Below are 23,457 nucleotides of genomic sequence, written 5' to 3'. Positions count from 1 at the left end.
GCAGTCTGTCTTTTTTCTTCAGTGAACAATTCTGGTTTCTATATAATGAAAAGAAGTTAAAGACACTGGAGAAGGTGCAAAATATATGCATTAGACTGAGAGATTATGTCCATAAGGAAAGACAAAACAATCTAGGTTTCTTTCTTTACAAAAGAGAATGCTGAGGGTAATCTTATTGAGTATTTCATGATTAAGAAAGGGTGGATATACAGGAGATGTTTCCACTTGTGAAAGTGACTAAGACTTGAGACTATAAAATACAACATAGTCACTAATAAATCCATTTTACTGCCTGATTACATAATCCTCAATTCCCAGTGAAGTCAAAGATAAACTGATCCTAATACTGAAAATATTTAGCAAACAAGCACTCCAGGTTCTCTCAGATAAAGAATTCCAACTCTCTGAGTGAAGGAATGTATTCTTATCTCCATCTTAAATTAATATTTTGAGATTGTGCCCCATGGCTCCAAACTCCCTAGCCAGCCTCTTAGCAACTGCCCAGTCTTACACTCGCAACTTAATTTTTCTTCTATTTGATCACTTTTCACATTATTCTAAACCCCAGATGGTATCGGCCTATTCAAGCTGTCTTCATAGGACAGTCCTCTTATTGCAGGAATCAATGTGATGAACCTTTGTTGCATCTTCTTTAAGCCAAATGTTTTCCTTCCTTTCATGCAGAGTTCAGAGCCCAGGAAGTGGGCATTGTTATGGACTAGGCCAGAACAGACTTCCTCAAAATATTTTACAGAGGTAACCTAGACCCTAACTGCTTATTATAAAGGTAGATGTGAAGTGCCATGTTCCAGATGTGATGCAACTGGTCAAACTACTTCATGTTAAACAAAACACTATTTATTTAAGCACTATAGTTGGAAAACAAACACAAGAAAGAGGAATTTATAATAACTTAATTATTGGAAAACTTAACCGAATAATACATACAGTACCAAGTACCAGTTACTAATTAACTGTTCCAATATAGTAACATTCAATAACCAAACCACCTGGGCAAAAAGGCAAATTCAGACACAGATTATTCTTATATGCAGTTCTCCAATTCACACAGGAAGAAACATCAAAAGAAAATTCAGAGAGTGTAGCAGTGACATCCTCTGAAGCTTCCAACTCTTTTGAGATCCCAAACAGCTTCTGAGTTACTGAAAAAAATCAAAACCCAGAAATCTGGATCTGAGAGAGCTCGCCACACCCATTCAGGCTGCTTTCATTGTTCCAACTTTTAAAAAAACCTAAAGGTTATTTAGGTTGTTAAACAAGTTGTTCATTTAAGTCATCTTCAATTAATCAGTTTTGTACGTCTGCCTTAAAGCCTCTTCAAAAAAACCAGGACAAAATAACTTTTTAAAGTGACAGCATTGTCACATGTACCCCACCCCCCTTAAAGGAAAGGACCATCGATATACAAAGCTGGCTTCACTTCTAAAACTGCTTTTCTGACTCTATTAGTACACTACTATATATATTTTCAGAGGAACCTCGATTATCCAAACGATACGGGCAGGAAGGTTTTGTTTGGATAATTGAATATCTGAATAACACTGTTTAGCCAAGCATCAAGACCTTGCAATCTTATTCGGATAATCTGAAATTCAGATTATTGATGTTGGGATAATCAAGGTTCCTCTGTACATTATATTGACTCTAAGCGTGCAAACATTCACTACTATATTCTATTTCAGTCCGTTTACTCCCGCCACCAAACACCTCCGTCTTTCTTCATCAAAGCACGACAATGCATTGGCAATTACGTTTTCTCATCCTGCCATGAGCATAATTTTCAAATTGAATGGTTGTAATAATAAGCTCCATCTAAACAACCTGGAATTTTTGACCTTATATTTCTCCAAAAACTTTTAACTGGTTATGATCAGTATATATAGTTATCTCAAACACATTACTGACAGTATAAATGTTGAAATGTTGTAACACCAACACCAAGCTCAGCACCTCAATTGTGCAATATTTCTGTTGATGAATATTCAATTTTCCAGAAAAATACCCAACAGGTCTTTCTATCTTCTTGGCACCTTCTTAAGAGTCCAATACTGACACTCACATCACTCGCATTAATAGCCACCTTGAATGGCTTTGAGTAATTAGGTGTTGCTAACACCAGGACAGAGGTTAACACAGATTTCAGGCAGTCCGCTGTCTTCTGACAGTCTGTTGTTCACTGAAATTTTCTGCACTTCTTCAGTAGTCAGTGAAGCAACCACACTGCTAAAAATCTTCTGATAAAACCCAGTCAATCCCAGGAATCATAGAAATGCCTTCTTCGTCCCATGGAATCACATGTCCATGTCCAATAACATGGCCCACGAATGTGACTTGGGCTTTTACAAATTCACTCTTAGCCAAGTTGATCACCAAGTTTGCCTTCCGAAGTTGGCCAAACAATTTCAATAAATGTTACATATGTTCCTTCTGTGTGTGACTAAAAATCACCAGGTCATCTATGTTCACCACACAATTGGTTAATCCGGAAATAAATTTGGTTAGTCTTTGAAATGTGGCTGGCACATTCTTCATACGAAATGGCATGACTTTAAATTGGTGTAGTCCATTCGGTGTCATGAAAGCCAAAATTGTCTTCACTCTTTCAGATAAAGGTGCTTGCCAGAAATATAAGTTGCTTGTCTCACCTTCTCAAGACAGTCTTCCAAATATGGAATAGGATTTGAATTTGTAACTGCATTGACTTTGCAATAGCCCACACATAATCATTGGATACCTTCTGGTTTTGGCACCATTACAGCGGGAGAGCTCCAGTCACTGAAACTCACTTTCATTATCTTGTCTTTGAGCATGTGTCCAATTTCTTTTCGAACCTGCGCCAAGTTTAGAGGGTTACGTCTATAAGCGTGTTGCTTAATTGGAATAGCATTTCCTATATCTACATCATGCATAATTAGAATTTCCTGGCTAATTCCCACAAGTCTTCCCATGCGATAGTAATAATTCCTTTAGGTCATTTTGATATTCCTCGGAAAGTAACTCAATAATTTACCCCAATTTTTGAGAACTTCTTCATTGTCCAGTGTAATTTGAGGAATGTCCAACTCAGAATCCTCTGAACCTGGTTCTTCAAATCATATTGCACATTGAAATTAAAGTGGGAGACTCCTATGAACAACTGAAGAGGAAAGCACAAGACTGAAAAGCATGGAGAATTGAACAGAGGATCTGCCTAGGCAAACCACTATTACAGATACAAAGATCAAAACTATACCCAATACTCAAAAGATATGATCTTATCAAAGTTCTGTACAGTTGCAGCGACTTCCTAGTACTTGTACTCAAACCACCTTGCAACAACCACCAGTTGAGTAGAATATAACATTGATGAGCTGAGATGAAAAAGGTGGGAAGAAACATCTTTGGACTATAAACACCAACATGAACCTTTTGAGTCAAACGGATTGTCTTATGCTGTAAATATTTTTATTTTTTATACTTGAAGAAATATTACAACTTATGGAATAAAAGGCACAATAGACATAGATGTAAAATTGGCTACATAGTGGGAAACAGAGATTGATGTTTAATAGATTTTATTTTGGTCTGGCGAAGATGTTTAGAAAAGAAAAACAAGTCCTTCTCCTGAAAGAGCCTTCACCTCTAAGCAGCCATCGTCCCTGAATGTTTTAGCTAGTCCACCGTCATTACCAAAATGTTTGGGACCTTAATTATACTGATCTGTTAATGATCTACATCTGTGTTTACAGGGCACAATTTCAGACTCTCTTGGTGATAAAAACTGGGAAGCATCATAAACGGAGGTCAGTGTAGAACTTAAGAAAGACAAGTTGGTGGAGTGGACAGATAGGGGCAAGTGAAATTCAATATAGAGACGTGATACATTTTGATAGGAAGAGAAGCAGAAGCTATATAAAATCTAGGTACAACTCTAAAGAGGGCACAGGTGCAGAAAGATCTGGATGTATATGTGCAAAAGTCATTGAAGATATAGAGAAGGTAAAGAAAGCAGTTACAAATGCCAACAGTATCCTAGGCTTCATTACTAGGGATTTAAGAGTACAGGAGCAAGGAGATAAGACAGTAGTTTGACCTCAGCTACAGAATTGAGCCCAGTTATGGACATCGTACATTGGGAAGGATGTGAAGGAATTGAAGAGAGTGCAGAAGAGGCTAATGAAAATGATTCCAGGTATGAGGACTTTCCATTATGAAGATAGATTGGAGAAACTGGGATTGTTTTCATGGAAAATGGATATCTGAATGATCTAAAATCATGGAAGGTCTGAACATAGTTAAAAATGGAGAAATTATTCCCATTCGTGAAAGGATTGAGAATGAGAAGACTTGGATTTAAAAGAATAAGTAAAACAAGCAAAAGTGATATGAGGAAAACATTTTCACGCAACTCGTTTTAGAATGTGCAGCCTGAGAATGGTGGAAGGAAGTTCAGTCAAAATATTTAGAAAGGAATTAAATGGTTATTTGTAAAGAATCCTGGGATTTCTGGGAATAGGCAAAAGTATGGCACCAAGTGAAATGCTCATTTGGAGATCAGGCAAACACAATGAGTAGAATGGCCTCTTTCTGCACTGTAGTAATGGTATTTCAATCCTGTGATATTATGTTGCATTTTCATTTTTACCTGTCTCCATTACCTCAATAGATAAGAGTGATTACTAGTATTTACCTGAATTATACTGTGAAGAAATGTGTCTATTCTAAGCTGCCTGCTGACTTAAAGTAAGTATGGTGGAGGTGGTAAGATTAGTCTAATTACCCTGGTGCTGAAGAGGGCCGAATAAACTAGTGATCTCTAATGGAAAGAATACTCATATGAAACTATGTGATTTGACTTAATTGCTGTATAGCTTCTGCTCTTTGTATATGCTAACAAATAGCCACCAGGGTAAAGCCATCAACGGGGAGGCTATGGCCTAGTGGTATTATTGCTGGACTGTTAATCCAGAGACCCAAGTCATGCTCTGGGGACCTGGGTTTGAATCCCACCACGAGATATGGTGGAATTTGAATTCAACAAAAATCTGGAATTAAGAGTTTAACAATGACCATGAATCCATTGATGATTATTGGAAAAATCCACCTGGTTCACTATTGTCCTTCAGGGAAGGAAACTGCCATCCTTACCTGGTCTAGCCTATATGTGACTCCAAACCCACAGTAATGTGGTTGACTCTTAACTGCCCTCTGGGCAATTAGAGATGGACAATAAATGCTAGCCCAGCCAGTGACATCTTCATCCCATGAAATGAATTTTAAAAAAGAAAGAAAGCATGAAAAGGAAAAGAGCTAGAGAAACGTTTGGAAGAAAATAAATTAGTGCAGCTCAACCATAATTCTTCTTACCTCTATGTACCACACGTGTAGGTTTCATTTCTTCTGTAAGACCCATTTGACATATTGCTCAAATTCATATCACCAAGCTGAAGGATACTAGCATTGGAGAATGGAACAATATCAGTACAAACACTTGCTAGATTTTCTCCTGTACAGTTGGATTGAGAATGAAGTCCCATTTACTCTGTCCCAAACTCTGCAGTACTCACTCATGCACATAAATGATATTTTCCTAATTCTCTAACAGACAAGCCTTGTGTCACTGCAATCAAAATGTTTAGTTTATTCTGTGGACCTACATAGATCTTATTTCAAGATATCTGTTCATACCTAAGGCTTGAATTAAGTGGCTTGTTTCTGTGCTATAAAATTCTATAATGATTCATTTGGATGTTAAAAGAGCCCATAACAAGAATGACAGTGAGTTCTCTCATTGAATTGTATACAAGTGTAAGAGTCTAAAGTGTTAATACTGAAAGTGCCTTAAGCATGTAGTCATGTCGATTTGGTCAAAAATCAGCTTAGGATCCTGAACATTTAAAACCTGCCAATCCAAGTGTTCATAGTCTCGAACAAGATCTAACATATCATTCAGTTGCCAACATACAATAAATTACATCTTGTTTCAGAAAAAAAGTATTTTCTTACTTGATTAGGAGCTTGTTTTCCTTGACTACAACAGGCCAGCGGATCAAATATCCCAACTCTAAAAGAGAATCATGATAATTCACAGTGAGCAATATTACAATGTTAATGGTGAGTGGCATGGGTTGCTTGTACAACATGATGAGCAACAGTAAAGATCCAATTTTGCTGCCTTCTACCACATACTGGCAGTGTTGGAGCTTGGAGATTTATTCAGATGCAGATAGCAGCAGGGAGAGCTGAACATTCAAAAGCCCAACAGAAGAAAATCTTGGGCAAGTTTCAACAATGCAGAATCTGCAATCAGTGGTTTCAGATCTCGTAAGTGACAGTAAGAGAGCTGGAGTATTAGTAACTCCACAGCAGGTACGGATTGTGTCAGGTGCCAATGACCTGGCAGCAGCTCCAAGTTGGGGTTGAGTCAGAGAGCAAACAGATTTGGATGGTCCATGAATTAAGTTAAAAGTTTTTATAAAGCGCAGAATTACTGGTTGGGAAAGCAAGAAGTAAGGAAAAGTACCTATAGTCATACCAAGTATCACTGCCAAAATGAGCAGGCACCACAAAACATGGCTACAGTGAGTGAAACATTGAGAGCCACAGTAGTAATCAAACCAAGTTTCTAAACCCAGGAGTATGTAAAGCCAGAATTAAAGCAACATTTTTAGTGGAATAGTAAAAGTCTGAACAGACAATGTCTAAGAGAGGAAGAAAGTTAAGAAACATTATTAAGGTTGCAGAAAAGATGCGAACGTTCCATTTTACTCCAATAGTAGCACAAAGCACCAGCACAGCTTTCACAGCAAAGTTACAACTCTCCTAAGCCAGTAAGTTAAATAAACACATTGGGAAGGCAAGCATCAGAAAGAATATTACCTGGAAATTTAATTTCAGAGAGGAGGGTACCCTTCTTTGCATTGTATATTTGACCACTTAAAATGATAAGGGCTGCAAATACATGGGAATACTAACCCAGCAAATTTCCAGACTGAGATAGACAGATTTTTAACCAATGAGGAAATCAACGGTTAAAGGGCAAAGGTAAGAAAATGGAGTTGAGGATTATCAAATTAGCCAAGATCTCATTGAATGGAAGAACAGACTCAACAGTCTGAATGGTTTACCTCTGTTCCTATGTCTTATTAAACCACTCAGCACACTGTTCCTTCACCCTCACTGGATCAAAATTCTGGAATTCCCTCCTTAATTACATTGTGGGTCCATCTTCACTAACTGGATTGCCATAGCTCTCTCCCACTTTCTCAAGGGCAACTAGAGGTGGCCATAAATGCTGGCCCAGCCAGCAAAGTCCATGATCTCTGAATGAATAAAAATGTGCCAAATAGAGCACAAGTATGGACATCTTGGGAAAAGCAATTCTTAAGATACAGAATAGCTTCTAAATTTGATAGTAAATTAGAGGGCAAGCAATTTAATACACTTCTGCATACAATTGGAATTATAGCTGATGACATTATAGTTCACCAAGATATAAAGGTAGCAGCAGACAGTTTTCAAGAAATCCTGAAATCTTTTGATAATCACTTTAACCGCAGAATAAAATAAAGAATGCAATTTAATAGAAGAATTCAGCATCCAGGGAAATCTATATAGGAAATTTCATTAATGCTCTCTGCAGACTACTGGAGAAACATGACGATAATTATTTAAAGTCAGAGTTCATAAGAGACAAAATTGTTGGAATTGTTGATGAGTCTTTGTCAGATTTATTATAGTCAGAAATAGATTTGTCTTTAGAGAAAATCTATAGGTGGTGAATGTAGCTGAAATTTAAAACAGCATAGATCAACTCTCAGAGGACAACATCAACTTTATCACAGGAGAGTGGAAAAGTCCACTCAGTTCTTGACACATGAGAAACCAGCATGTAAGACAGACACCAGATATTAAAGATCCTTGTCAGCACTGGAGTAAGGACACCTCACAGTGCTCAACAGGACAGAATGCATCCAACAGAGCATAATAGTGAGAAGTGACTGAGGAGGATTCTGAGAGATTTTGGCTTGCTCACCATAATTGAGAAGGGGATTACATAATATCCAATGTTGAAAAACAGTGAAGCCCCAAACATTACATTACTGTAGTGTTTTCCTCCTTCCCTGCTGTCTGTCTCTAGAATGGTGATCTCAAAATCTTAGCAGAAGTTTGAAAAACATACAAAACAGCATAAACACGTGCAGTATAAACTCCACCAAGCAATGTGTCTCCATGTTGGCTTCCATGGCTAACATCAAAATGGACCACCTGCTTCTGTAGGAGTGCAGGATACTGCACCTTAGTAGTTACAGGAAATGGTACAGCTTGTGGACTCATGGCCATTGATTTGGTCAGAGGTAACAACTGTCATTCTTCCACCTAGGTATTCTGATGCTAGGAAGCAACTTCAGCATCTCCAAAGTTAAGGAGGCAGTGGATGGGTGTCTCCTCATAGCAGATGTTATGCACAGAAACTCTCCCCTGAGATTAATTCATCTGGACACATAAGTGGCAAAAAGCTCCCAATTCTGCTGGTGACGTCCAGGTCAATCACTCTGGACAGGGAATTTGACTGCATCGTCAGTGTGGCTGGATGATCAAGAGGGCCTGACAGAAAAGTGGACACTATTTCTACATTTCTAATGGAAATGGTAAAAGACGCCAAGCTGCATGATGTCTTCAGCATCCCTGCAGATGAAGAACAACATCAATACACCTGGTTGTGGCCAGATAGGTCTGTTCGCTCAAGGACAGATTTTTTGTTTGCATCCCAAGCATTCTTGATCAGATCTACCATCATCAAGCCAGTATTCATCTCTGACCAGTGCCTTCTGCGGGCCAACTGCCATTACAGGACAGCCAGCAGGCCAGCGAGGCAATGTGAAAGCTGAGCCTGAAGCTGTTGAACTCAGGACATGTTGAGGAGCTTAAAAAGGATTTCACGGATTATGAACAATGAAGCAGTTCTTTGAGTTTCCACAGGACTGATGGGAACAATCAAGGGGAACAATCAAGAGGTTCTTTATCCTCAAAGGTGTTCGGAAGGAAGAAAGAATAAGCGATGGGGTAAACTGTCCAAACTCCAGAAAATCAAGCAGCATCTACACCTGCTGCAGAAGATGAGAGTCAATGTCAAGGAAGAGTCCAGGAGGTGAACAGCCAACAAAAATTGTTCTTTGTCTCAAGATAATCTTCTGAGCCATGGTCTGCTCTATGGAGTAGGGTGAGATGTGCTTGCATTTCTCCTTCCAGAAGTGCACACAGAGAGCTCTGTGATCAGTAGCCTGAAGGAAGAAGATGGCTCAGTAATGTCATCTCAGTCTGACATTTTGAGGATCAACAAATCCTTTTCTGCCACATTATTTGACATGAAGCTCATGGACAGTACACCTTTTAGGTCTTCGACAAAAACACAGAGGAGAAGCTGGACCAGCCATTTTCTCTGTATGAGCTGACTAAGGCCCTTGAGTCCGTTGAGAAGAGCAAAATTTCTGAAGGTTTGGCTTACTAGCTAAGTTGTATTCAACCATGGTTGAAAATATTATCCTGCAGTTGCAACAATGCAATTGTATCATCCAGGCAATATATTAATTAATATTAAAGACATCCTATAAACAACCCTCCAACACAAAGAGCGTCAGTTACTGTAAAACCTATACATTCTTAACAATCAAACTCTTAAGCATGATTGTGTATCTTGACTTCATTCTTCTTCACATGGCAGAAGGAGTCAAGTTAGTTACAGTCAATAAACAACCAATCCAGGAATATCCAGATGGAACAACACATCAAGTGACATTATGTTAATGAACATCAGTCACAGAACAACTGGTCAAAGGATAATTGTTTGAAGATAGTTTGAGACACAATTTCCCACATACAAAGCCATGTTGGCCATTCCTAATCCATCCTTGCCTTTCCAAATACATCTAGATCCTGTCCCTCAGAATCTCCTCCAACAACTTGTCCAATCAGGGTCACCAGTCTATAATGCCTTTTCCTTACCAGCTTTCTTTAATTAGCCACCCTCCAGTCTTCCACCACCCACCCGAGACTTTCAGTGTTACAAATATCTCAGCAAGGGGCCCAGCAACCACCTCCCTAGCTTTCCACAACATTCTAGGATACATCTAATCAGGTCCTGGGGATTTAGTTACCTTTGAGCAGTTTAAGGCCATCAGCACCTCCTCCTCTGTAATATGAACACTTTTCAAGATATCACTATTTATGCATCCATATCCTTCTCTACACTAAATACTGACACAAAATACTTGTCTTGTATCCCAACCATCTCCTGCGGTTCCACACATAGATTACCTTGTTGATCTTTAAGGTGCCCTGTTCTCTTCCTAGTTACTCTTTTGCACTTCATGTATTTGTAGAATGTCTTTGGATTCTCCTTCACCCTGTTTGCCAAATCTATCTCATGACCCATTTTTGTACTCCTGATTTACCTCTTGAGTATACTGTTACCTGTCTTACAGTCCTTGAGAGATTCACTCGATCCCAGTTTCATTTCATTATCTTCCTAGCAGTGACAGTAACTGAGATCATGCCAAGCAAGAAGGAATCCTCAAATAGAAGAAATGAGCAACTCAACATAGTGCTATCACCAGTACTACAATCCCTGAAGCTGAACGAAAACATCCATGCTAATCAACAAGTCAAAGTAGGAAATCTGTTCACTTCAATATGGATAATCCAGCAGATTGAGAATGAAATTAAATCTGCTGAAACAAATTGAAGACGTGGTTTATGGAACCCCTAGAAGTCACAAGCAATGTCCAGAGATCCAGGATATGGTTTAGAAGATATTGCCTGGCTCAGTGATCCAGGAAACCGCAGGGAAGAAATTCCTGCTTCAACAGTACAACTGATCTCTGCAAATGAAATGCATGTGATCAAAAATGCTCTAGATGTTGCAATGAAGTTATTGCTTATTTCACCAGGAGAGATGCCCTCTGCAAAGGAAATCCAAGAGATTAAAGAGCTTTCAGTTTAAAGGAATTTTAAGCCCACATAATGTCGTGTCCAGAATCAAAGCCATTAGTCTTTAAACCAGAGATAGAACGATCTTCTGTTTCTGAAGAGAACATTTTTTGCAAGAACAGTGAACCACCAACCCATTTGGATTTATGATTGTGTAGTGGTAAATGTAATTACATACACAATTGAATAATGTTAATAATGGAAAAATGTTTGGGAATAGATGTGTGCAAGTGTAAGGGTCTGAAAAGTTTAAAACTAAATGACTTAAGCACCACCTTTGATGATGTGATAGGGACTTTGAGGATGGACAGTTTAGGACCTCAAAGGAGTAAGGTCTATCCTCCAGTCCTCATAATTTTTATAGGAATATCTTTCACATCAGTATAACCTGTACTTTGTTAACATATAATAAACTACATTTTATAATACAAGAGTCCCTTCTTTTAGGTTAGCAAGTGGTTTCCCTCTAGCATACCTGACCAAGCAGTCGCTATAGATCTCTATCCTCAAAAATGATGCTGGCAGCAAACCTACCACATGGTAAACAATAATGCAGATAGCCTCATAGAACATGCTGATCATAGAGCCATAGCGTTGTACTACATGGACACAGACCCTTCAGTCCAATTCATCCATACTGACCAGGTAGCCTAAATTAATCTAGTCCCATTTGCTAGCATTTGGCCCATATCCCTCTAAACCCTTCCTATTCATATACTCATTGAGATGCCTTTTAAATGTTGTAATTGTACCAGTCTCCACCACTTCCTCTGGTAGCTCATTCCATACATGCACAACCCTCTGTGTGAAAAGATTGACCCTTGGTCCCTTTTAAACCTTTCCACCTTAAACCTATGGCCTCTAGTTTTGCAATCACCATCCCAGGGAAAAGATCTTGGCTACTGACCCTATCGATTCCCCTCATGATTTTATAAACCTCTATAAGGTCACCCCACAGCCTCCATCGCTCTAGGAAAAACAGCCCCAGTCTGTTCAGCCTCTCCCTGTAGCTCAAATCCTCCAACCCTGGCAACATCCTTGTAAAACTTTTCTGAGCCCTTTCAAGTTTCACAACATCCTTCTTAAAGTAGGGAGACCAGAATTGCACACAGTATTCCAAAAGTGTCCTAACCAATGTCCTGTATAGCCGCAACATGTCCTCCTAACTCCTGTATTCCATGCACTGACCAAGCATGCCAAACGCATTCTTCATTATCATGTCTACCTAGGACTCCACTTTCAAGGAACAATGAAACTGCCCTCTAAGGTCTCATTTTCAGAAAGACTTCCCATTACGTGTATAAGTCCTACCCTGATTTGCCTTTCCAAAATACAGTACCTCACATTTACCTAAATTAAATTCCATCTGCCACTCCTCAGCCCATTGGCCCATCTGATCAAGGTCCCATTGTACTCTGAGGTAACCTTTTTTGCCATCCACTACACCTCCAATTGTAGTGTCATCTGCAAACTTACTAATCATACCTCGTATGTTCACATCCAAATAATTTCTATAAATGATGAAATGCAGTAGACCCAGCACCGATCCTTGTGACACACCACTGGTCACAGGCCTCCAGTCTGAAAAGCAACCCTCCATCACCACCCAAGTGATCAGGATTGTTCAAGCAGTAGTCCTGGTCAACATCGCTGCCTTAATCTGCATCAGAAAAGTTATAGGCTGATTGGTCAGTTTTATCAATATTGTTTAAGAATATAAGTAATAGGAACAGCCATTTTACAACCATTTAGTAAGATCATTACTGGAGTTCTACAACACTTCCATTTTCTCGTTCTGTAGTAACATCCCTTTATTGTATTAGTACCCAACCATCCATTGATGAATCAAAAGGTTCTGGGTTCAAGTCCCACAATAGGATACCAACATAAGAATTAAGGCTCGTAATTCATTGTGATACTTTATAATCATGCTGCATTATCAGAGGTGCTGTCTTTTAAATTAGATATTAAACTGCCTACCATAAGATACAGAAGCAGAATTTTGAAGAAGAGAGAGAGAGGTCTTAATGATTTTGACAATATTTAGCCCAAAACCCACATCATAAAACCACATTAAATGGTTATTATCGCACAGCTGGGATTTTTCTGTCTGCATTGATCTACTGGCTGTGAAAAGCATCCACGACCTTGCGGGTTAGAAAATTCCCAAGATTTATAACCCTCTTGAGAAATTTCCTCTCATCCCAGTCTTAAATGATTGACCGCTTATGTGTGAATGCTGCTTTCGGTCTGTCACCCATTTATTCAATTCCTCTCAAAAACTTCTATCTTTAGACGAGAGACACACTCATTCTGAAATCCTAAGTGTGATCTGTGTAACTTTAACTACAAACGAATGCATTTGGGGTTTCTGTACATAAACAACATTTCAAACAAATAAAGAGTTGTGGTGTTATGGGCGGGGTGGTGATTTTATATTTGAGCACTACCGAAATCACTCTCTGTAACCCTTCCATTACTAAACATACCCTCTCAGTTTGCAAAATGTCTTTGGAGTTGAAGATCGGTTTCATCTCCCTTTAAGTAGTCTACCTCTGAGCAAAGAGAAGTGTCTGGCTCAGGAACCCGGAAGGGTGGGGACAGTGCAAGGAACAGCTGTAAGTTCGGCGTCATTTTACAGTTAAATTATTATAGCTCAGTTTGAAATTCAGGAAGTGACATTGCATTTCTCACATCCTCTATCTGGGAACTGAAGAAGGAATTAAAATGTACTTTCGGTCTGACTGTCAGTGGTAGCTCGAGGTCCGAACAACTATGAGAGCACAGTGAATGGGAAGAGGTGGATCATCTTTGCAATATAAAAACAAAATCACGGGTCAAAATCCAGGTGAAAAGGAAGAAATTCCTGGTCCCTCAGAAAACCTGATGTTGGAAGTGGCGTAGGAATCGATCAAGTATGTCCTTGTGACCTGCTTCCGGTCTTTAATCAGCATTCCTGGTAAGAGAACATAAGTCTCAAACTTTAAAGAAAATTAGGACCTTGGCTCCAGATTTTATTTGTTGTTCGTATTGCACTTGAAATCAATGGTTTCCGTGTTTGTTTCACTTTTTATTAACAGGATCATACGAATCTTTCAGTTGCATCGTTATGTTATAATGGTTTTACCTGTCACGGAGCACACGATAGTAAATCAAAAGAGAAAATGCTGGAAAATCTCAGCAGGTCTGGCAGCATTTGTAAGGAGAGAAAAGAGCTGACGTTTCGAGTCTAAGTGATCCTTTGTCAAATTTTACACGATAGTAAATGTTGGGAATTGTCACTTTCTTGGAGGCTTTTCACATGTTTTGAATATGTTGTCATTGCAAGGTTTGTAGCTCAGGTTGAGGGTGTAGGTTTGCTCGCTGAGCTGTAGGTTTGATATCCAGACGTTTCATTACCTGGCTAGGTAACATCATGAGTGGCAACCTCCAAGTAAAGCGAAGCTGTTGTCTCCTGCTTTCTATTTATATCTTTCTCCCGATGGGGTTCCTGGGGTTTGTGGTGATGTCACTTCCTGTTTGTTTTCTGAGGGGTTGATAGATGGCATCTAGATCTACGCATAGATCTAGATGTCATCTATCAACCCCTCAGAAAATGAACAGGAAATGACATCACCACAAACCCCAGGAACCCCATCCAGGAGAAAGATATAAATAGAAAGCAGGAGACAACAGCTTCGCTTCACTTGGAGGTTGCTACTCATGATGTTGTCATTTTGGAGTTATCATGTCACCAAAGACAAAATTCCCAGTTTTGGGTTGGTTTGGGGTTGTTTGACTCCAGTTCAATTGACTGTGGGACTTAACTGGGGATTATTTAATCCAATTGTTTTTAAAAATACGTCTGGAGGGAAGTCCAAATACTAGATACCATGAAACACTGAATTTGTAGTTGACTGTGTTAGACCTTATGGGAAAAAAAGTGCTGGGAAAACTCAGCAGGTCTGGTTACACCTGCAGAGAGAGAAACAGAGTTAACGCTTTGAATCCTATATGCTTGACTGGACTGTTTGTGGTAATATTGTCTCTAGATTTGGAGATATAACAGCCATCCCAAAAAGGACAAACACAGAAGCCAATCTGCATTAGATATCAAATCATTAGAGGTTAATGTATATAAGAGAAAATGGACTAAGGCAAGATACGATTGAAGTAAAATTAAATTTGTGTTTTTATGACCTTTTTATTTGCAGGGAGTGAGAAGGACTAAGCTTGTTGAGTTTGAGAGAGAGAGAGAGAGAGAGAAAAGCACAGGAAAAACAAAAAGTCTCATATATAGGGTAAGGAATTGGGAAGGAAGATTTAAAAAGTTGAATGACTGTAAGAATAAGAAATAAATATATACGCGAAGGGAGAGAGTAGAAGTTGTGACGATCACTCAAGGATACCAAGCAATGCTTGAACATGAAAAGGTGGTAGATGGTGCTACACCTTTGAAAACCATACCCTCCAACGCAGGAAAACAAGAGGGTCCCTGCCTGCAAAAATTAAGAAACAACTGTTTTCCAAACCTTGTAATCCTTCTTTAATGCAGTGTCTTTCCATGTCATGTCTTCTGTTTACAGGGGTATGGAATATAGATGTAGGGACATGGAAGTGTAGAAAGAAAAGACCATCCAGTCCATCAAGCCAAATTACTAGAACTTTTACTACACCTCTTCCTTAGCCTGAAGTAATTGGACAATTTATAAACTGGATTATTCTTTGCTGCCCTATTCAACAATTATGGTGCCAATTAGGGAATACAGACCAGAAGATCATGGACTCAATATCAGTTTGTGTTGAAATATAGAAGAACTATAATTGACTTCCGCAAATATGGGTTAGTGGCACCAAGGCAAACTGTAGAACAATTCTGTTATTCTGAACCCCCAACCCCCCCCCCACCCTGTTCAGCTGGGAATTCTACACACTGTCCACTACTATTCCCTGAAATATGTGGAGGTAAATACCAATGTAGATTTAGTGTTGCCTGTGGTGGACTTACCTACCAGCTGTCATAAAGACTGATCATTTGTAGGAAGCACCATATGGCAGAGTGTGAAGGAATATGTCATTCTGACTTCACAGCATCAGTGGTCCAGTATTGTACATTGTCATTTCTGTGAGGTGTAATGATTTTTGTGATTACTTGATAATAGTATAATTCTGGATTCTCACTTTCCAAACTTTTTTTTTGGCTGGAATCCAGACTGAGTGTAGAGGGGACCAAATGTAGTGTGTCAAAGTTTGCGGATGACACTAAAGTGTGCAGAGGACAGCTAAAAGTCTGCGGAGGGATATAGATAGGTTAAGTGAGTGAGTAAGGTCTGGCAGATGGAGTACAGTGTTAGTAAATGTCAGGCCATCCATTTTGGTAGGAATAACAGCAAAATGGACTATTACTTAAATGGTGAATAATTGCAGCATGCTGCTTTGCAGAGGGACCTGGGTATCCTTGTGCATGAATTGTAAAAAGTTGGTTTGCAGGTGCAGTAGGTAATTAAGAAAGCAAATGTAATATTGTCCTTCATTGCTAGAAGGTTGGAGTTTAAAAACAGGGAGATTACATTGCAGCTGTGTAGGGTGCTCGTGAGGCCACACCTGGAGTACTGTGTGCAATTGTGTACAGTTCTGGAAATCTGAAACTAAAAACAAGAAATGTTAGAAATGCTCACCTAATCAAATAGCCTGTGTGAAAAAAGTAACAAGCAATATTTCAAATCTACGTATGTTTTTCAAAATTCAAAAATGCTAGAAATGTAACATTTTAAACAAGAATTCTTATCTTTATGAAACTGAAGGAAACTATTCAGCTCATCATGTCTTTTGGTTGAAAAGCATATATTGTGCCTAATCTCACTTTCCAGCTCTTTGTCCAGTACCTTATAATTACAAAACTTCAAGAGCGTAACCTAGTACTTTCTAATATAACCAATGACTCTTCATTATTCCTTTTACACTGATTCTATCCCACTTATTATTAGGATACTCGCCTACTGGCATTATGGGCCTACCTACAACACGTTGTCTTCAGCTGTTCAAGAAGGCAAAACACACAACCACCTTTGCATGGGCAACTTGGGATAGGCAATAAATCTGGTTCAGTCAGTGATGTGCATGTCTCACAAGTGAATAAAAAATATTGAAATCTCCTAGAATTCCTACCCTCCTGTTTTTATCTACATATTAATTATTGTACATCCATCTATTTGAGTTTATAATACAGTTCTAGCTATTTGTCAGTTTAACCAATACATCCTCATTTGATGGTCTTTCCTGCTTATCAATCCTCCTAGCAGTTGTAAGTATATCATTAGCCAATATTGTGACCCTTTTTTCAATCCCTCCTTTCGTTCATCCAATGAATAATAATCACAAAAATTTAGCTGCTTCTCCTGTGCTTCAGTAGGTCAAATTTCAGTAATAGTTATGATATCAAGCTTGCAAGTGTCTATCTCTGCTTTGAGCTCACTTACTAGATTCTTTGCATTGAAATATATACCTTTAAGGACTGCTAAACTCTTTAGACAATTTTCTAGGATTCATTTCCAGTAAATTTTATGTTCATTTACTAAACTTTTGTTTTTCATTTTCAGTTTTGCCCCTTTCCCTTCTGGATCTATGCTCAGCTGCCAATTTCCCTGCTAAGCCAGTTTAAACCTTCCCACCAGCTCCAGCAGACCTCCCCACAATGACACTGGTTCAGGACCTGTTTATATGTAACCCAAACAACTTGAACAAGTCCTCCTTTTGCCCAGAATCAGTCCCAAAACCTCAAGAGTGTAAAGCCCTCCTCCTGCACTACTCTTCCAGCTCCACATTCATTCACTTTATCATTTGATTACTGTATTCCCCAGTATGAGCCACCTAGTGTGGTCAAATAGTTATTTGGCAGTACAGAACCTGAATATTGATGAAAAAATACATTTTGCTGAAGTTTCTTCTTATCAGGACATTGTAAGAATACTGTTGTGATTCCACGATTGGACAATATTTGCTAAATTATTGTGTGAGCACTGAAAATTACTCTGACAACGAATCGAAGATTGTCATTTGGACCAGCAGAGTGACACACTTGTACATACTGGCAACTACATATATTAATACACAGGCCCGATTCTTTGCAAACGAAAAGAACATGTACACATGTTGTGCCTATTCACACAACAAAGTAGGCCATCTGATTAATTTCCTAGGACAATGCCTTGACCAATCAGAGTCATCCTACCTAGTTTAAATTTAAACAAAGCTTGGCAATTTACTGCCAATCTTCATCTAACTGATGCATTTTCCATGGTAACATCTCTTTAAATCAGATTCCACTTGCCAACCAATCAACACTATTCTCATACAAAATGCTGTTCCCTTTTACATTGCTACTCTAGTGAATGTACCAATGAGTGCAAGATGAAAACCCTCAACAAAATGTGTCTATTCTGCCATATTCAAGAGCAGTCCAGATTATTACCTTTTTGAAGTTCTATTTTTTCATTTATTTCTTTACTCCCTAAAATCTTCCTGCAGGAATGTATCCGTTTTTCTATTTGTGTCATTGATACTAATTTTGACCATGAACTTTTGCTGTTGCCCTCCCCTATATACTGCAGTCACACAATGAGATCCTTTACCCTGGGACCAAGGAGGCAACATGCCTTCCTGGAATCACATCTGTGGTCACAAAAATATCTCTCCATTCCCTAACTATTGAACTTTGTGTTTTTCTGGCCCACCTCTCTCACCCACTCATGTCTAAGTTATCTGTAGTGCTATGGTTTTACCTCTGGTTGTACAGTATTCTCCAGAAGAACTATAGACCAGTGAGCCTGACGTCAGTGGTGGGCAAGTTGTTGGAGGGCATCCTGAGGGAAAAGGCAAGGACTGATTAGGGATAGTCAACATGACTTTGTGCATGGGAAATCATGTCTCACAAATTTGATTGAGGTTTTTGGAAGAGTTAACAAAGAAGATTGATGAGGACAGAGTGATATATGTGATCTATATGGACTTCAGTAAGGCATCCGACAAGTTTCCCCATGGGAGGTTGAATAGCAAGGTTAGATCTCATGGAATACAGAGAGAACTAGCCATTTGGATACAGGACAGGCTCAAAGGTAAAAGACAGAGGGTGGTGGTGGAGGGTTGTTTTTCAGACTGGAGGCCTGTGACCAGTGGAGTGCCACAAGGATCGGTGCTGGGTCCTCTACTTTTTGTCATTTACATAAATGATTTGGATGCAAACATAAGAGGTACAGTTAGTAAGTTTGCAGATGATACCAAAATTGGAGGTGTAGTGGACAGCGAAGAGGGTTACCTCAGATTACAATAGGATCTGGACCAGATGGGCCAATGGGCTGAGAAGAGGTAGATGGAGTTTAATTCAGATAAATGCGAAGTGCTGCACTTTGGGAAAGCAAATCTTAGTAGGACGTATACACTTAATGGTAAGGTCCTAGAGAGTGTTGCTGAACAATGAGACCTTGGAGTGCAGGTTCATAGCTCCTTGAAAGTGGAGTCACAGGATAGTGAAGAGGTGTTTGGTATGCTTTCATTTATTGGTCAGAGTATTGAGTACAGGAGTTGGGAGGGCATGTTGCAGCTGTACAGGACATTGGTTAGACCATTGTTGGAATATTGCATGCAATTCTGGTCTCCTTCCTATCGGAAAGATGTTGTGAAACTTGAAAGGGTTCAGAAAAGATTTACAAGGATCTTGCCAGGGTTGGAGGATTTGAGGTTTAGGGAGAGGCTGAAAAAGCTGAGGCTGTTTTCCCTAGAGCGTCGGAGGCTGAGGGGTGACCTTATAGAGGTTTACAAAATAATGAGGTGCATGGATAGGATAAATAGACAAAGTCTTTTCCCTGGGATCAGGGAGTCCAGAACTAGAGGCATAGGTTTAGGGTGAGAGGGGAAGGATATAAAAGAGACCTACGGGGCAACTTTTTCACACCGAGGATGGTACGTGTATGGGATGAGCTGCCAGAGGAAGTGGTGGAGGCTGGTACAATTGCAACATTTAAGAGGCATTTGGATGGGTATATGAATAGGAAGAGTTTGGAGGGATATGGGCCGGGTGCTGGCAGGTGGGACTAGATTGGGTTGAGATATCTGGTCGGCATGGACGGGTTGGACCGAAGGGTCTGTTTCCATGCTGTGCATCTCTATCACTCTATCACTGTCTCTAGTTTGCAGTATGGAATATTGACAAGGGAGCAGGATGTACTTGGGGCTTCATTATTAACTGTCTGGTCCCCCTTGTCTATTTTGAGGTCAACCATTCCCTTTCTGCCTGCACACATAAACAGCCAGGTAAAACATCAGCCAAGTGCTGACAGCTGCTGTCGAACTACAAAACCTGAAGTTGGATCTCCTCTGGCTTTACAACACTTCCTGCACAAGGGCGCCTGAGACATGAAATGCAACCTGGAGTTCCCATCTGGCACAAATGCACATTCAATAGGGCAAAAAGGAAAGGTTGTGATTGGTGGCAAGCAATCATGGTTAAATGAACTGCAGTATCACCCCCAGCATGTGATAGGCAAGAATATTAAGCGTTACAGTATCAAAGCAAGAATTAAGGTCTCAATCAACTGAGATGTAATTGAATAGTAGAGCTGAGCACAATCATCTCTTTGTTCCTATGTTTCCAAATTTTCTAAGTAAATCATCATTGCTGTAACACCTTTTACTCAATAAGAATTACTCTATTTGTCTAATATATTTAATGAAATAAAATGCCAAGACACTTCACAAGGTTTTATAAAATAAAATGAGATGCTTGGTCAGTTAAACAAAATCTTAGCCAAAAAGGTAGTTCTTAAAAAGTGTCTTATTTAAGCTTGGGACCAGGCAAGAGCAGGGTTGACCTGAGATGGAGCAGGATTGTGCAATCATGTTAAAGGCTGCAGACAAGCTTGAGAAGCATGACACAGTCTTTGTCATAGTCACTTATGATTTTGGAAAATAGCCATTTCAGTAGCATGGCAGTGGTGGAATCTGAATTGAAGTATTCCAATTTGAAATTCCAAGAAAGGTTGGAATAGATTTTGAAGATAACGACACGTTCAAGGAATTTGATAAGAAAAAGAGTGTTGTAGATAGGATGGTGGTTTGCAGGGATAGCGTGGTCTAGTGATGGATTTTTAAGGATCATGTTGACAGCGGCAGACTTAAAGGACAAGGAAGTGAAGGGAAAGAACTATTCACAATTTTGTACAGAAGAAATTGTGTGGTCTGCATCTGAGTGGAAATAGGACTAAGGAAGCAGAAAGTGGATCTTATGGGCAAAATGAGCTAAGAAAGTGCATAGAAACATAGAATCAGAAAATAGGAGCATGGGTAGATGATTTAGCCTGTCAAGGTTGCTCCACCATGAAATATGATTATGGCTGATCCTTTAACTCAATACCAGATACCTACTCTCTCCCTATACCCACTATGTCTAGAAATCTATCTCTCTTTTTCATAAGTGGCCTCCACCATGGCTTACATGGTAGAGATTTCCACAGCTTGACCACTCTCTGAATGAAGACATTTCCTATCATCACAGTTCCCAATGGTATTCCTGGTATTCTGAGACTGTGACTTCTTGTTCTAGACCCTCCAGCCAGGGGTAATATTGTTCCTGCATTCGGTATGTCCAACCCCATCAGAATTTAATGCATTTCATTGATGTTCCCTCTCATTCATCTAAACTCAAGTGAATGCAGTCCTAGTCAACGATATCTCCTCATATGACAAATCTGCTACCCAGGAATCAGCCGAGTGAACATTCGCTGACCTCTTTCTATGCCAAATATATTTTTTCTTAGGCAAGGAGACCAAATCAATGCACAGTACTCCAGGTATGGTCTCACCAAGCCCATGTACAGGGGCAGCAAGACATCCTCCCTCCTCTGCTGAAATACCCTTGCAATAAAGAACAAAATGACATTATCTAGGCCATGGCTGCACCTGCATGCTTACTTTCAGTAACTGCTAAACTAGGGAACCCAGGTCTCTTTGCACATCAAAATTTCACAATCAATCAATGTTTAAATGATATGCTGCCATTCTATTTTTCCTTCCAAAGTAGATAACTTCACATTTTGTCCATGTTATACTGTATCTGCCATATATTCGTCTACTCACTCAACTTGCTTAAATTGCCTTGAAGATTGTTTATTTCCTCCTCATAATGTGCAGCACACTTGGAAAAACTGCACATTAATCCCTCATCCAAGTAATTGATATATGTGAATAGCTGGGTCCAAACTCTGATCCCTATGATCCTCGCTAGTCACTGCGTTCCAATCTGAAAAAAAATACTTTTTCAACTCTGTTTCCTGTCTGCTAAATAATCTATGCTAGTATATTATCCCAAATTCTATTTGCTTTAAAGTTGCATGCTAGATGTGTATGCAGGATTTTATCTAAAGTTTTCTGACAATCTGACACATCTGTGAAGCTTACTGCGGTTGGAGAGAAACCAGAGGAAGATGTGAATTCAGAGCTAGGGCAACAAGGAACTTTAGAGAAAGTTTAGCAAGCTTGCATAACAGCCATTGCCTACAACCAGAGATACATATACATTCTTTTTTAAAAATATTTGTTTTGGGATGTGAACATCAATGGCAAAGCCAACTTTATTATCCCATCCTTACTTACTGTAAATAGTGGTGACAAGACACATATTACTGAATGAATTATGTATTAGAAGGTAGTTAAAAGTCACCCAGATAAGGCAGCAAATTTCCTTCCCTGAAGAGGATTAGTGAGCTAGAAGGGTTTTTACTGCAGTTTGGTAGCTTCGTCATTATTATTAATAATACTAGGATTTTACTCCAGATTAAATAATTAAATGAATTTAAATTTATCCAACTCCCATAGTGGAGATTCAAGCTCAAGTATCCAGAGTTTTGTTTTGGGCCTATGGATTACTAGGCCAGTAATGTTAACACTACACTATTGGCCCCTATATACTTCTGTCCAAAAAAAGGGGATACAGGCATTGGGAAAAGTGCCAAAAAACCCCAGGATCATACCAGAATTAAGAGGATATACCCATCAGAAAAGACTGAACATGTTGCGGTTCTTTGAAAAGAGAAGCTTGGGGAGTAACCTGTTGTTGTGAATGCATCCACCATTTGTGTGTGTGTGTGTATGTGTAAATCTCTCCAATAAATTAGTACTGCATAGGAATTGCTGATAGTACCTATTAGGGCTTAAGGAACTCTTTTAAGGTGATGATACATACATTGTATAATCATCTTACTCAATATTATTCTTCTCCTATAGAGTCAACGGTATGGTGGTATTGTCAATGGACTAGTAAGCCAGAGATCCAGATAATGTTCCGGAGAACCAGATTTCAAATCCTGTCTGACAGATTTTGATAACCAGATGTAAGTTCTGTAGTCCTGACATATCCACTCATAAACGTTAATGGACAATTAAACAACTCACTGAAGTAGCAGGCTCCACAAATATCCCGTTTATCAATGATAGGAA

The 23,457-nt window shown here is 39.2% G+C and overlaps 1 protein-coding gene and 1 long non-coding RNA gene across 3 annotated transcripts in view; one reads left to right on the top strand and one right to left on the bottom strand.

Annotated features, from left to right (window-relative positions):
* Positions 1-862: 862 nt before the first annotated feature.
* Positions 863-12,630, bottom strand: LOC148145831 (uncharacterized). Its single transcript, XR_015761208.1, has 4 exons — positions 12,475-12,630; positions 6,007-6,064; positions 5,368-5,454; positions 863-2,852 (listed from the first exon to the last, which is right to left on the bottom strand). It is a non-coding gene; the product is annotated as an uncharacterized LOC148145831 (long non-coding RNA).
* A 1,024-nt stretch (positions 12,631-13,654) lies between these two features.
* LOC122561787 (interferon regulatory factor 6-like) overlaps positions 13,655-23,457 on the top strand; it is a 49,678-nt gene continuing 39,875 nt past the window's right edge. The window contains exons 1-2 of one of the 2 annotated variants that reach the window (XM_043713949.2): positions 13,655-13,948; positions 23,245-23,351. The gene's annotated coding sequence lies outside the window, so the exon portion shown is untranslated. The remainder of the gene's footprint in view (positions 13,949-23,244; positions 23,352-23,457) is intronic. The other variant, XM_043713947.2, reaches the window with a different exon arrangement.

This window comes from Chiloscyllium plagiosum, unplaced genomic scaffold, assembly GCF_037043375.1.
Source record: "Chiloscyllium plagiosum isolate Xiang-an unplaced genomic scaffold, Cpla_swu_hap1 HiC_scaffold_23, whole genome shotgun sequence".
In the NCBI taxonomy this organism is placed as follows: domain Eukaryota; kingdom Metazoa; phylum Chordata; class Chondrichthyes; order Orectolobiformes; family Hemiscylliidae; genus Chiloscyllium; species Chiloscyllium plagiosum.
The sequence above is the reverse complement of the archived record's forward strand: the minus strand, read 5'-3'. Positions and strand labels throughout refer to the sequence as shown.